Genomic DNA, 16,848 nt, shown 5'->3' with positions numbered 1-16,848 from the left:
ATAATAATAATGTCTTGTGAATAGTTCTTTGTTGATTCTGGTGAATAACTATGCGAGCTCTCCAGAGGAACCTCTGATCACAAACACAGCTTTTGGAGTTCTGCTCCTCATATTCGCTGCTCTGCTTGTTTATTCAGGTATGTCTTACACATTATTGGACAAAAAAAAAAAAAAAAAAAAAAAGATTTAATGTATTGCACACAGAAATGCAAATCACATTCACTGATTTTTTTTCTATTTACAATTTGATCAAAAGTTTTATTTATTTATTTAATCTGTGTTTATAGTCTTTGTTGTCTTAGTTGTATAGTGTCAAAAAGATTTTTTCCTTGTTCAATTCGTTAATTCATTAATAAATGTCACTATATCTAGCTTGAAATGTTACAAATGTAGTACATGTAGACTTGAAGCTCAAAGTAGATTATTTGTAGATAGATTTTTAGGAAAAGGGTGTGGCACTGTGACAATATCAAAACATTGCTGTTTTTGAGCTCTCTGACTTGACAACATTCAAGAGTTTCTTTTTTATATATATTATTTTACTGTAAAGAATAACACATTTCACCTTTAAACTATTTTTGTGTAACTTTAAACATAAATCATACCGTGTAATCTTTTCTCTCTCTGTCCATCATTCTTCCTCTCACTGTCCTTTTATCCAGGTGTTCGACGCAGCCAGGCCCACAATGTACTCTTTGGTAGTCTGTGTCTGACGGTGTCAGCCCTATGGTGTGGTTCAGGTTTAGTGCACATACTTGCAGGCGAAAACATAATAAATAGCAGCAGAGGTCTGCGGGATGCCATGGTGCCAGGCCTTGCAGCTTTCACTCTTGCACTGCTTGTCATTTGCATCGTGGCTATTTTATGTCACGAGGTTGTCCTCTCATTCATCTCCCTGAGCATATGTCTAGCGTGCGCCCACCAGATTGCAGGTCTGGCAGATTCGGCCTTCGGACAGGCAGCCACCGCCGTCTGCTACCTCATGGTCTGTTTTGTGGGTGCCTACTTTGGAAGCGGCCGTTTGTTATCGTACATCACACAGAGAAAGATTCAGCTCCCCGGAACATTTAACAAAGATAGCATGAAACCAGTGCAAATTCAAGAGGCTAATGATGTTGTGACAGTCGGATTGATCATGAACCTGTTGTCAGCTAGTGTGCTAGCTTGTCCTCTGCTTGGTGTTGTCCCCAAGCTCTTCTCTGGCCATGTGCCCTGGCTGTGGACCGCTGGTGTCTTCCAGCTGGGTGTGTGTGTTAAGAGCTACAGATCTATGGACACCCTGGCAGCCACTTTCTATGGTTTCACATCCATCCTGAGGTTCACTGAAGGGTACACCGCACTAGTGGTGCACTTCACAAAGCAGGTGCCCTATTCCCCAGTGCCGTTCCCAGTTGTATTCTCAGTGTTGTTTTTCATCCTGGCCTTGTTTAACTTGCAGGGAGGGTTTGTGAACACCATCTACCAGCTGTTTTTTGTGGCATACTGTATTGCAATCGCATCTGAACCCCAAAGCTTCTTTCAGAGGGGAACACAAGGCGTACAGGCCGCCATATTTGTTGCCTCCGCTTTTGTGCTCTTTATAACCCTTTATAACATGGCTTCCTCAAACAAGATCCCTACAGGTGCAGGCTTCCTTAAGAACCTGTTGGCCCGCAGTAATAGATTTGTCTTACAAACCAATGGTAAAGAGCTACACGCTCCCTATCTGGGCTACTCTAAATATGCAGATGCTGAGGTGTTGGGCCACGGCTGCAGTGTCCTGGCCGCATTTTCGATCACAGCCTCGCTTACTAGTGGAAACCCCTTGTCCATTTTGATCCTGCCTTGGGCGGTGGTTTCTGGTGGTGTGCTGCACCTGATATCTGGCTCTGTTGCCTTCGCTCGAGGAAAGACCCTAGAGAGTACGACTTTCGTTCTTTATGGTATCATGTGGACAGTGTGGGGACTGACGCGCTTCGGAGGCCTCTATGGAGATGTGCGTGGCCTACACCTAGCTGTGGGATCATCAGTTTCATGGTCTTCAATGTGTTAGTTACAGCTGGAGCCCTGTTTCTCAACAAGGCTTGGTTCATCTACACCTTTACCTTCCAACTCATCCTCATTAGCTTCTTATTGGATGCAGTAGGCGCGCTGCCCTACGGCTATGACATCGGCGTGACCATTATCCTCGGGCTGGTCAGCTTCTACATGTTCCTGGCCAGCATTTTCAACTGCACCTTTAAAAGCCCACAAATGCCTTTCGGTGATCCTTTCATAAAGTTGAGCGGCTTTGGAGGAGGTAAAGACAGCTGTCCTCACCTTCCAGCCAAGAAGTCCTCATCCGTTCAGCAAATTGCAGGTGAGTCACTTGAAAATTTGCTATGTATTGGTGTACACATGAATGCATGCGTGTCTATACCAATATACTTTGATTTCTTTTATGACAGAGATCATGAAGAACGGTGGCATATGTGGAATGCCCACAGACACCGTCTATGTGCTTGTAGCAGCATGTAACCGCCCACAAGCTGTTGAAAAGGCTTATAGGTCAGTTACCTTCTCCACTTCTATTTCAAGTTTATCAGTAACACTTCAGTTTGAGGACCAAAACTCACTATTAACCAATTGCTTACTATCATGCATATTATGTGCATATTGGCTATTTAATAATACTTATAAAGCACATATTAATGGCCTATTCTGCATGACCATATTTTAGATCCCTTAACCATACTTAAAAATCTTTGGTATCTGTTCCACCAGTGTCACCTAACCATGCAATCCCACATTAATAGGGTAAAGAAACAGGCGAAAGAAAGACCCATGTCCTTATGGGTTTCATCTATAAAGCAGTTGGAGCCAGTCAGGGACCAGATCAGCCCTCTCCTCTGGGACTTTATGGAAGCTGCTTGGCCGTCCTCCATTAGCTTAGTTATAGCTAGAGGTGGGTACTGTGATATTCACATTGTGCTTGTTGTGTACAACATTGTGCTACTAACCCAGACCTCTCCATTTATTATGTAGCTCCATGGATGGAATTCTTCGGATTGGGTGACTCATCCAAATACATCGGCACACCGCAAAGCATCGCCATAAAGAAACCCAGACTGCAACTGTTGCTACACACCCTCATTATGCAGTATGTATGGTCATGTTGGCTCATAAAAAAGCTGTTTAACATACACCTTTTACAGTATTATCCATGCATTTCTGTTTGACCTAGGTGGGTCCCATTGCGGTAACCTCTGCTAATCCAACCGGTGAGGCAGATACTACCCATCATAACCAAGTTTATTCAAAACTTGGAGACAAGGTAATGTAGGTGGTTTATTTGTTGAGGATCATAGGTATTTCCTATTGGGGACTTAACTGTCATTGGTGTATATCCTGCAGGTAGATGGGGTGTTGTGTGATGGGCCGTCAACCAGAGAATATCGCCTCCACAGTGGTAGACTGCACTAAAAATTGAGAATGGCCAGATTGGGTTTTCCGTGTTGGGCTTATTCCTAATCGAAGGTAACTAGCACACCATGTACCATTTTTCAAAATCGTATGCAGCTGTCTGAAGTTAACAGCAAATCTGTTGTGCTGTGATTTCCTCAAAGGTTCTTCAGATCTCGAGGACATTCAGAAGAAGCACATGCATGGTCAGATGAATACAGCTTTTGAGATGGATGTCACAGGATTCTCACAGTTATATCAATGTCTCACAGACAAATTTGTCAGAGACTCAGACGGACTCTGGGATTGGTCGAAATTCCCCTGCCCGACTCACAGAGCTCTCTGGATCTCAGCCAACATGACCATCAGGAGGAGGAGGACGAGTCTTATAGAAACTGCCAAACACCAATGCATTTCCATTGTACTGTAATTGTTCAATATGTATTGTACAGCCATTTAATGTGTTAACATGAGATGCTTTGGACAAATGGGCCAGGAAACCAAAAACATTACAATTATATGCATGATAAAGATGGTAATAGGCCTAAATATTGCAAATAGGCAATATAATGTGTTGTTAATCATTTTTACCAATAAGTGCAGTTATCATTATCCTTACTAGTAATTTTAAACCCTTTTCTATTTATTTATAAATTTTGTGAAATATTACAATGTAACATTGTGTATATTTGTCAATGTGTTGTTTATATTTGTAATAAACTGTAGATTTGTATAAAATATTGATAATTAAATAAATATGGAGTCCTGACTGAATACATCTACTCACAGTCATGCAGAGGATGGTAAAAAACCACTGAGTGAAAAGTCAAGCACTGAAAGTGTGTAACATTGATTGTTTTTTTCTGGCTGAGTCAATAACAGACAATGTAAAATGCTGGGGTGGGATGGTCTAAAACCCCTTCCTCAAATCTTGCCCTGGAGGTCCAATGCACTGCAATGTTTAGCTCCAACCCTGATCAAAGTCACCTGTCTGGGATTCTCTAATGATCCCATAGACATTAATTGGCATTGATTAGCATGCTAGAGCTAAACTCTAAGAGCTAAACTCTGCAGGAAAGTGGATCTCGAGGTTCCAGATTTGAGGATCCCTGGTCTAATAGGTTCTGCCAACATTAGGGTGTTCCCCTCAAACCCTCTAGTGCCACCAAGTGCAAAAATTTGTATGTATGTAAACTTTGTAAACTTTTCATGGATTTGTATTTGGTTTGGGCCTAATGAACCAACATTTAGTAGGAATCACAGCCACAGAAGTGTACATGTGAATTTCAGTGAAAACATAAATAATACAAATTTGTCAGTAATTTGGCAATGACTCTAAGAAAAATATATACGGTAAGATGGGGGAAGATGCCCCCCTTAGTGCATTTACTTTGAGCATATTTTAGATGTGCAGGATCAGCCAGTGAGTTGATAAGAGAAATGACACAAAAATGTCTGCATAAATTGTAAGACCTTCTTAATATTTCATTCAAATACTGGGGTGTGATGGCCTTCTACTTCGTTAATAATAACGATTTCTTTCAAAGTGTTATTAATAGAAAATGCAAAAATCTTATTTTGTTTTATCACATTTTAATATAAAGATACAGGTTATAGGACCTGCCACTAGAGGGTGCACCACCAAAACAATAACAATCGCCTGGTTTGATGACGCTAATAAGGAGCGTGGAATGATGGGATTTGTTGTCTTCTACCCAACCACTGATGGCAATCAATCAGACGGAAAGATAAATCATGGATTCAATGCAAATTCGATGATTTGCGTGAGTAGATTACATACAAAGTCAATTCAAAGACGCGATCAGACTATGGATCAGACGCGTCCTCGCGCAGGTCTAGAGATGCGATGCCCCACGTTTGCCGTGTATGCCCTATAATACTAATCTTGTCGATCGTTATAATAGCATAGGTTTTCTGTAAAGATATGAATCAAAACAACTCACCAGTCGAGTAAAACACAAGCGAGATTGGCATCTCTTTCTATTTGAAGTTTTTCGCGAAGCTACTTCCGCATTTGTCCATGACACTGTTGTCATGGTTTCTACGTCAGTAAAGGTGGTCACAAAGGGTAACTAACATCATTGACAGGCGAGTGCACTGCCCCGTGTCACTGTTTAGAATGGGAATTTTCCATAGACAGTAAAAGAAATGGATTCAGCGACCACATTGGATTCAACAGAGACAAATGAAGTCAATTAGAAGCAAGCACTTCCTGGGGGTCGAGCGTACTGCACAGACTCAAACTGAGCTTGATGACGTAGATGTCACGTGAGCAACCTGTCTGACAACTGTAAGTCTTCTAATGCCTGTGCCAAGAGAAATCTGAATCACCCACCGAATCAAGCAGACGTTGTTGAATAATATTGTCCTGTTGCTTTTATGGACTCTCTATGGGCTTCTCCCTTGACTTCATGCCTCCTAAAATTTTGTGTTTCTTTAGAAATAATGAATGGACAAATGGAGTCTTTAAACGCCTCAGATGTAAAGTTATTCGCTGTCAAAGTGACGCCAAAATGAATGGGAGTCAATGGAATGCTAACAGCAGGTGGGGGTCCGCTAGTCAATGGCGGCGCCCAGGGGTGCTTCAAAAAAAATATGAAACCCTGCCCCCCTGGAATGTTCTCATGATTTACAAGTAGTTAAAAACATTAGAGATATTGTTTGTAATCAGCTGGACAAAATATATAACACTAGCCTAGTGGTTTTTGGATATTTTACTGCAAATCCCTTACAAATTGTACCTTTAAATATCATTTCAGAAGTTATTGGCTTAAAATCATACAGCGTTGTTCTAACATTGCCAATTCTTGAAAATGTTCAAACTCCTGCAAACAGAATATTTTAATGACAGCAAACCTCAGGCAGGAGGTGAGGTTGTAGCTTGATAACACTTTGGAGTATTACAATGAAAAACTTGACACCTTGACAAACTGGCAGCTTAATTACAAGTTAAACAGTGAGTGACATGAAGCAACTTCAGATTTCTTGAAAAAGCATTGTTTTAAACCGGTTTGCGTGTTGTTTCAACCATGAACATAAGACTTTAATCTGGCTTTATTTAGGCTATATTTCTGGAAGGATATAGTTTTATATTTCATTCACTATATATATATATTTTTTTTTTTTTTGTTGTTGTTGTTTTGAATGCTCTAAAACAGCTTCTGGAAGATGAAGAAGAAACAGTGTTAGGGTTAGAGTCGGTAAACTCATCCCCAGCCTTCATTAAATCCCTCTCAACACTGGGTCAGATAATGTTCAGATAAAGCTTATCAAGTTTTCTCAGTAGTTTGCTATTATTGTAAACTGTTTTCCAGTAAAACACCAAATGTTTTAATGCCAAATACCTCACAAGGTGAGGCTGTAGGTTGGTGACGCTTTGGCGGGTTAAAATAACTAGACAAACTGCCATTAAAATAACCATAAACATTTACAGGAGTCACTAACTGGTCATTAAGTATTGCTTTCATAAATCACATCGAAAATGTATAACTTTTTTGTCAGTGAAACCTAATAATGTTGAGTTGCATATGATTTTAGTATCTGAAATTATTCTTTATTTATAAACGACTGACCTATAATATCTTGAAACTTTTACAACTGAGAATATTACCTTGCACCACAATAAAATGAATTAACTTCCAGTTATTCCTCTGTTAAAACTGATTCTGTTAAGAGTGAGAGAGAGAAACAGTCAGATATATATAGTATCGTAAACACGATTTATCATTCACTGTACAGTTTATTTCTTTTTTCTTCCTTTTTAAATATATTGTTTTAAGCATCATCCAAGTTACTCTGTAACTTGCATTAAATGAATTAATCATTAGTGAAGAAGGAAGCAAATTAATGTTGATCATTATGCTGGCTCCGGTAAACATGACGAACATTAAGCAGGTCTTGTTACATTTGGGGACTTTAGGATTTCTTCTTTCCTTTCAGTTAATTCCTTCACTGTTAGTAAAATCATTTGGTTTCTCAGTACCAAAGCAAAACAATAAAAAGTTGCTTACAAATGAAAACCGATCATAGAATTCTAATTGACTGTAGGAAAGTGCATGTGTCATGTAAAGGAAACTGTGCAGGAAATGATTTGCTGGGTAACTTTATGGTTACTCGACAAAGAAGACTGTAAACAAATGACAGTCGTTCAGAGCAAACAGCAGTCAAATAGGTAAAACAAAGCAATTAAAAAAGCTTTGATGTGTGAATGGTGACGCTGACAATAATAATTCATAATATCTGCAATGGTATCTTAATTTCAAACTTCAATTCCTGGACAAAACATTGTTATAAACTGGTTTGCATTTGTTTCAATCTTGCACAGAAGACTTTAATCTGGTTTTATTTAGGTTATATTTCTGGAAGGAAATGTTATTTTATACATTTAATTTACTATCATGAGTTTCTTTGTTTTGTAGATTCTCAAACAGCTTCAGGAAGATGAAGAAGAAATAGTGTTAGTAAATTAGTAACAAAGCTTCTTGTTGGTTTGTAGGCAAACACATCCAGAGGTCATTCAGTCTTTCACAAATATGGGTCAGATCATGTTCAGATGAACATTATCAAGATTTCTTAACAGATATTGTAAACTGTTTTCCTGTCACACACCAAATCTTTTAATGCCAAATACCTCATGAGGTGATGCTGGCTAAGACTGTGACATATTTAAATAACTTGATTCTTTGGAAAATGTCAGTGAAAGCTATTTTTGTCAATGAAAGCTAATAATGTTGAATTGTGTGATTATATTCTGGTAGTATCAAAAATTAATCTGTATTTGTATTTTTATTATAACCTAAAAATTAAGAATATAACTTGCCCAACAATAAAATTAATTAACTTACAGTTATTTCTCTGTTTAAAATGATTCTGATGAGAATGAAAGAGAGATAGATATTGTGTTAAACACCATTTATCATCTGTAGTTTGCCAGTTTCTTTTAATATATTATTATTATTATTATTATTATTATTATTATTATTATTGAGCATCATGCAAGTTTCTCTTTACTTTGTATTAAATGAATTAATAAGCAGTGAAGAAGGAAGCAAATGAAGGTTTGTTCATTATGTTTGCTCCATTAATCTGGAAACGCCTTGCTTTCACATTCAGAAGCAGGTCTTGTTTTATTTTGGGACTTTAGGATTTTACTTCCTTCACTGTTTGTAAATGATCTGATTTCTCAGCACCGAAGCAAAACAATGAGAGGTTGCATACGAATGAAAAACGATAATAGAATAATAATGTACTGAAAGAACAAGGATATGTCATGCAAAGAAATCTATGCAGGAAATTATTTGCTGGGAGACTTTACTGTTACTAAATAAAGGCAAAAAGACTGCAAAAAAATGACAGTCATTCAGATTAAATGATATGCAAACGAAAACATGATTATTCTATAGTTTAATGTTCATTTCTCTTTATTAATCATTGTTAATTCAGTTTTGTTGGTGATACTGAACATTCATTATCAAACACTTGAGTTAATTGAATCAGGTGTGTTTGATGAGGAAGATTAACTAAATGAACAATAACCAACGTTAACATGTAACTGGGGTAGTTTTATTCCAAAAACAGACTCTCTGAATAAATACACAATTAAAGTAAAAAGAGGAAGTAAAAATGGTAACACTGTGATGCTACTTACCAAAATTAAAATACGTTAAGTAGCCTATACTTCAACATGGTTTGGTGACCAATTTTCATGTCTCAATTCTTTAACTAACTATGACTTTTTCCTCATTAAACTCCTAATTAGCTCTAGATCTCACATACGGTCGTGCAGAATGAAGCATTAAATGTTCTAGTTAAAAAAGTGTAAACTAAGGATTTAATCTGGCTTTATTTAGGCTATATTTCTGGAAGGAAATCTTTCAGGTTTTTTTATCTACAGTCATGGATTTACGATTGTGGTTTTCAGATTTCTCAAGCAGTTTAAAAAAGATGAGGAAGTAATGGCGAAGTTAATAATAGACAAATGATTGCACACAATTAGGCTTCTTTTCGGCTTAGAGATCTTTGGATTTGTTTGGTTCTCGTTTACAGGTTTACTGACAGGAACTACAGATAAACCTCAGTCTGAGTCTCAGTCTGATTTAACCTAAAGGAAGTGCAAGAGGGGCACTTTTTAAGTTAAACATTAAATGGACACTTTGCACAATCAGAGACCTTTTGTTCTGTAATGGGCAAATACGTGAACACGTCAAATAACATCCGTAATAGGTGCGGCTTCCAGCAGTTTCTATTCCAAGAAAGAGTTTCTTTCCTGTAAAGTGCAATGAAAATAAGAAGCTGGTGTGTCATGCTGTATGAGAGCGTTTCTGTGTGCTTATTTGAGCAAGTGAACCAGTGACCCTGCCCTGTTAGTTTATTTTATTTGCCTGTCCATCTATGATGGGCAAAACCTGCTCTTTGAGTCCTCAGATGGTGTCATGATGTCTCATGCAGCTGGCGGGACGTCCCAGAGCATCTGTTTACATGTGCATGAATCTGAGAGCATGTCACAGTGCAGTTTGGGTGGTACACTACTTTCCTTCTTACTTCTCACCCCTCAAGATATCAGTGACTCAGACTACTGTATATTGTGTGCCATGAAGGATGTGCAGTATCTAAATTGGCAACTTTCCTTGTTGCTTAGGTTTCAGTGTTTTGTAAAGGTTGAGAAGAGCTGCCTCACATGCCCTCAGTAACCCAAGCCGAACTGTCTGGTGTGTCTCCGGAGCGCAGGGTGTGTTTATAGTAACAGGAGTCTACTGAAGTAGCATACTTTGCTTTTAGTTCAACAAAATAGCTTGAGAACAATTTACAAAAGTATATTTGGCTGGAAATCCCTTAGATGGGACTTTCTGACTGTAGTTCTAATGCTAAATAGGCTCTAATGCTATTAATAGCAATCCGTTTTGAACTCATGAGAGGTAGAATGAGACTCTAATTCAAATTAAATACTTCATCAATGTCTCTATTGAAATGACTAGCATGCATGACTAGGAGAGTGAGAGGTAAGTTATTAAAAAGGCCATACATAGTATAACATAACAATGCTCCCATAGAATCATAGAAATGTCATGAATCACGCTTCACTCAGCTGACATTTCACAAACTTTGACTCATCATACTTTCAGATTACGTTAAAATATTGCATTGTTTAGTGACAGAGTCTTGGAAAGACTTCACTGTTGAAGAAGGAAATATACTGGATATAATAGAGAAACAAAAAGCTAAATGTGATCTTATCAGTCACAGGTATGTGTCAAGTATAATTTTAGAACATGTATTTGTTTTTAGATACACTCCAATACATTATATATATATATATATATATATATATATATATATATATATATATATATATATATATATATATATATATATATAATTATATATATATATATAACAAATTATTTAGCAGTTTAGTTATTTCAACGAATTTATTTATGTTTACACAACTTGCAGTTACTGAATTTGTTTATTCAACTAAAAATTTTAAGTTTTCACTGTCTCAACTAGCTCGAAAGTTGACTCAACTAGATTATTTGTTCTCTCAACTTAAAAAAAATGTTTTGAATCAATGAAGTAGCAATATCACGTTCTCAAGATCACTTATCACGAGATCTAGTCATTCTCCTGAAGGCCATTGCAGACAGAAGAAGGTCATCAGCCATACTGGTCAGTTTCTCCACAAAGCTTGGAAATTTTACCAGAATACAACTTTGGTAAGTTAAATATTTGTATTTATTGTCTTAACGTGTAAAATTACTTTTGTTGTCTTAGAAGAGTAAGGTTTAAAGAGTCGTATTTTCTGTATGTATGTAAATGTTCGTTTCGCAGCCGGTTCCACAGGATTTTCCTTATAAATATTAAACCAAATATTCTCCCATGCGGTACTGAGCTGAACTTATGTGGAGAATGATAAAAATACAGTTTGTATGTTATTATTTGAGCCCAGCGCTGCGTTAGAGGCCGTGCAAACAGAGCGCGAGAGTGCAACGGATCACTAATGGATTCAGAAAGGCGGGAATAAAAAGGGAATTACTTTAAACCTGACAGCGTAAAGACATCCGTCAGAATATACATCGATGAAATATTAAGGAAAAAACAAGATTACTACTCGAACTGTCTCTTCTCTGCATTTTATAAGGGAAACGAATGAGCACCATAGATGAGCACCAACCTCAGTTATTTTGAAACGCATAACATTACATTTGATATCGCTGACATACGCTTGGTTCAGATGAAGTTCTGAAGGTAACGTCACAAACTCTTCCTTCAGTTTTCTGAAGTAACGTTAGTCATTCAAGTGCCTCACCAGAACTGTAATGCTGCGTGTATATCTGTTTTTATATAGTCGAACTACACTGCGACCAAGATAGTCGCATATGCGACCTTTTGAAATGCGATTGCGACCAAAATTTTTATGGGGTCGCAAATGTATCACTGATTATTTTTGTACCAACTTATTTGTTATGCTATGATTTAATATGAGCATTTATTAAAACAGAAATGTGTATTTTAAGAATACGTTTTATAACGTGCTCCGAGCATTCAACACATCAAGTTGGCTTCAGCCCCGCGATGCGGGAAAGCTGAACTGAGCATCTGGTTACTCGGGCTGTGTTCGGTCTGCACGAGAGAGAGCCGCGTCTCGCGAACAGCAACACTGAACCGAGCTCTCCTTCAGGACGTTCGCGTCATCCTGAACCTGAACGAGCAAATACAAATCACAGTTTAAATAAACAGGAAAAAAAAGAGCGAAAAGCGAAAGAGCTCAATTCAGTACCGCGGTGTTCTGGTGTTCAGAGCGCACGCAGAGACGCGTCTCAAAGTCTTCTTGCTTTGTACCGACTTTATTCATCATTGTCTTCTCTTCCGTGTCTGTTGTGAGTGAGTTCACTGCTGTCTAGTGATATCTGGTTTGCGAATGAATCACTCGATGTAACTGGATCTTCTTTAACCAGTTCACCAAATCGAACTGAATCGTTTGAAACGGTTCGTGTTAGGCGCTGCACAATGCGTCGTTTAAGCATCGATATCACGATGTACGAATCCACGATAGTCACATCACAGGATTTGTGATGTAGGCTGTCTTAGTTGATCCGTTATTCATTAATCATATGGGCAAGCTGCTCCCTGGCCCTTGACGAATCTGATTCGCGGATTAATTGCACAGCTTAACCATCATAGAGTGAAAGTTTATCATTTGCATGTGTTTTTAAGTCCTGTCAGTTTAACAGGGCTCATATAAGAACGAGCAAAGAGAGAGAGTGTGAGAGTGCCCTGGCCGTGCCCGCACGCTCATCTTCACCGTCTTCAAACATCACAAGCTCTGTCTTGCTCTCTCTCCCTCGTGCATATTAATCAAAATCAATTGACATGATGGTGTCGAACATCACTATCCAGTGATGAAATATTTTCTGTGTTGTCAAATTTGTGCGATATCCTTAACTGCAGAGATAATTACAATTTTAACAATTCAAACCATATCCTAAATTTACAAACAAAAAATTTACTCTAATTTAAATAATACTCTGATGTTTAAATCATTTAAAATGACAATGTAAGGGTGCTCACCCCATATATGTTTGTAAGAAAAATTTGATAAGATTTCATATCGCAATATATATTGCAGAAAAATTAAATATCGCAATGTCATGTTTTCCCAATATCGTCAATACGCATTAATCCACAAATTACTTAAGCTGTTAACTTTTTTAATGTGGCTGACACACCCTCTGAGTTCAAACAAACCAATATCCCGGAGTAATTCATTTACTCAAACAGTACACTGACTGAACTGCTGTGAAGAGAGAACTGAAGATGAACACCGAGCCGGGCCAGAAAACGAACAAAACATTGACTCGTTCACGAGTCAAGAACCGTTTCTGTCAAACGCGTCTGATTCGTGAACCGAGGAGCTGATGATACTGCGCATGTGTGATTCAGCGTGAAGCAGACCGACACACAGAGCGTCTGAACTGAACTGATTCTTTTGGTGATTGATTCTGAACTGATTCTGTGCTGAGCGTGGGTAAACCGAAGGCTTGAATCAAGGGCAATCATCGCCAATGACGCCATTACATTGAGCGCAAAAGAACCAGTGAACCGTTTTCTTCAACCGGTTTATTGAATCGAACGGTCCAAAAGAACCGATTCGCAGAAAATAACCGAACTTCCCATCACTACTGCTGATCCGACAACCGATGCAACCGGATCTTGACTCTAGAATGATCGAGTCAATCATTCGTTCATTATTGGCTAGTTATTACAACAACTAACTTAAAAAAGTTAGTTCATATAATAATAAATTAAGTTCAGTCAACTTAAAATAGTTTGTTCATAAAATATAAAATTAAGTTGAGTCAACTTAAAATAGTTAGTCCATATAATAATAATAAATTAAGTTGGGTCAACTTAAAATAGTTTGTTCACAAAATATAAAATTAAGTTGGGTCAACTTAACATAGTTTGTTCATAAAATATAAAATTAAGTTGGGTCAACTTAAAATAGTTTGTTCATAAAATATAAAATTAAGTTGGGTCAACTTAAAATAGTTTGTTCATAAAATATAAAATTAAGTTGGGTCAACTTAAAATAGTTAGTTCATAAAATATAAAATTAAGTTGAGTCAACTTAAAATAGTTTGTTCATAAAATATAAAATTAAGTTGGGTCAACTTAAAATAGTTCGTTCATATAATAATTAAGTTGAGTGAACTTGAAATAGTTTGTTCATAAAATATAAAATTAAGTTGGGTCAACTTAAAATAGTTTGTTCATAAAATATAAAATTAAGTTGAGTCAACTTAAAATAGTTAGTCCATATAATAATAATAAATTAAGTTGGGTCAACTTAAAATAGTTTGTTCACAAAATATAAAATTAAGTTGGGTCAACTTAACATAGTTTGTTCATAAAATATAAAATTAAGTTGGGTCAACCCAAAATAGTTTGTTCATAAAATATAAAATTAAGTTGGGTCAACTTAAAATAGTTTGTTCATAAAATATAAAATTAAGTTGGGTCAACTTAAAATAGTTTGTTCATAAAATATAAAATTAAGTTGGGTCAACTTAAAATAGTTTGTTCATAAAATATAAAATTAAGTTGGGTCAACTTAAAATAGTTTGTTCATAAAATATAAAATTAAGTTGGGTCAACTTAAAATAGTTAGTTCATAAAATATAAAATTAAGTTGAGTCAACTTAAAATAGTTTGTTCATAAAATATAAAATTAAGTTGGGTCAACTTAAAATAGTTCGTTCATATAATAATTAAGTTGAGTGAACTTGAAATAGTTTGTTCATAAAATATAAAATTAAGTTGGGTCAACTTAAAATAGTTTGTTCATAAAATATAAAATTAAATTGGGTCAACTTAAAATAGTTTGTTCATAAAATATAAAATTAAGTTGGGTCAACTTAAAATAGTTCGTTCATATAATAATTAAGTTGAGTGAACTTGAAATAGTTTGTTCATAAAATATAAAATTAAGTTTAGTGAACTTAAAATAGTTTGTTCAAAAAATATAAAATTAAGTTGGGTCATCTTAAAATAGTTTGTTCATATAATAATAAATTAAGTTGAGTCAACTTTAAATAGTTTGTTCATAAAATATAAAATTAAGTTGGGTCAACTTAAAATAGTTTGTTCATACAATAATAAATTGAGTCAACTTAAAATAGTTTGTTTGTAATTTACAATAATTTGTAAATTAACTTATTCCCTTTGATTGCTTGAATAAGTTGATACAACATTTAATCTTTAATTAGGACAACAAAACTAAGTTATTCAAATAACAACAAAAAAAGTTGAAACAACAAAATGACTTGTTAAAACACACATTTTTAACTTGAACTCAAAATTTTAAGGCAACCAGGTAACTTACTTTTTTGAGTCAAACTAACAAATAACTTTTTCAGTGTATATATATATATAATTGAAAATTTTGGTAGCTGTATATAGTCTTACAGGATACTTAATATGTGAAGCAAACATCGCTATCTTTATTGGTGAAGGAACAATCGCCCTACAAAAGCAAAGCTATCCAGGATATAATTTTACATGGTCGAATAAACTGTAGGCTTCAAAACTTGCCAAAAACAAACGTAAAACAATGAACACTTTACTTCACAACATAGCAAATACTTAACAAAGATGACAAAGTTAGAAGAAAAAAAATGAAATGAAGTCAAAAACAGCAGCATTTCAGCTATCTGAAAATCTTTTTTTAAGATTGTATTTGATTAGTTGGGACAGTAATTGTGGTAATTGTGTTGGCCTGGTTTAACATGTAGGAAAATAAGAAAATAATTATAAAAAGCTTATTTACACACAGTGTACATACAATATAAATGTTTTCAACATTATACGTCTGCAAACTGACAAAAGGTAAAGTAAAAAGCTCAAAAGTCATCGCCAATATTTGATTATAATGCACAATACAGTTTAATCTAGTAAATTGATTTAGAACATACAATGACATTATAATAGGTAAAATCTGACCCAGGTTCAAAAGAGACTAATTATGTTTTAAAACAATGAATAAAGAAGAAAAAACATAACAGTAGAAAATAAATAATATTAATAAGATTAAAAAAAATAACCATTGCAAATGGGTAGTACAATGGGTTTCTATGACACTTCACAATGGAAAACAACTGACACTTCTTTCACTTATTTTTTTTTTTCATTCTTTCAGATTACAGGAGGATTGTCTTGTTTGATGCCCAATGGTTTTAAATCTTTTTCCTGATTACTGAGGAAGAAGGAAATAGACAACATTTCAACATGATCTGGTATTCAACGCATACAGTTGTACATCTGTAGCACATTCAAATTTCTGGAGAGAAACTATGTTCAATATCAATGTATTAGAGTAGCATTTGTGGTTGCAATATTACAAAATAACCCTATAGTGACTACGTTTTTAATTAATATTACTTTTTTATGTGAAGATCAGTTCTTTCAAAATATCAGTATCAGTATATTCATTGAAAAAAAAAAACATTAATTAATCAAGATCAAGATCAATACAGAAACTTCAGCACATTAATGTCCCTATTTATTATTCTACGTCGGACATAACGGATGAGTCCCATCCTCCGGATGAGACATTAAACTGAGGTCCTCACTCTCTGTGGTCCTTAAAATCCCAGAATGTCTTTGGAAAAGTGTAGAGGTGTCAGTACAGAAGGACAAAACATCAATAGTTAAAGAATGAAGCAGAAAAGAAGTAATTTATGGACTATATACAAAAGTAAGTTCTGGAAATCATAGCGTTTCATTACGATCCACTACAACATTTTGTCAGTGGCATAAAAGTGATTTAAAGTGAATCTAAAAAAGAGAATCAATCAATCAAACACATGTTTAGGTAGACAAAACTCCTGTGTGCTATTAATATGCTTCTTT

At 35.7% G+C, this 16,848-nt stretch overlaps 1 pseudogene; it reads left to right on the top strand.

The window, feature by feature from the left end:
- The window catches only part of LOC113114352 (uncharacterized), a 13,047-nt pseudogene extending 9,850 nt beyond the window's left edge, over window positions 1-3,197 (top strand).
- Window positions 3,198-16,848: the final 13,651 nt, after the last annotated feature.

The sequence above is a fragment of the Carassius auratus genome, chromosome 14 (genome assembly GCF_003368295.1).
Source record: "Carassius auratus strain Wakin chromosome 14, ASM336829v1, whole genome shotgun sequence".
In the NCBI taxonomy this organism is placed as follows: domain Eukaryota; kingdom Metazoa; phylum Chordata; class Actinopteri; order Cypriniformes; family Cyprinidae; genus Carassius; species Carassius auratus.
This window is presented reverse-complemented; position numbering and strand designations above follow the sequence as displayed.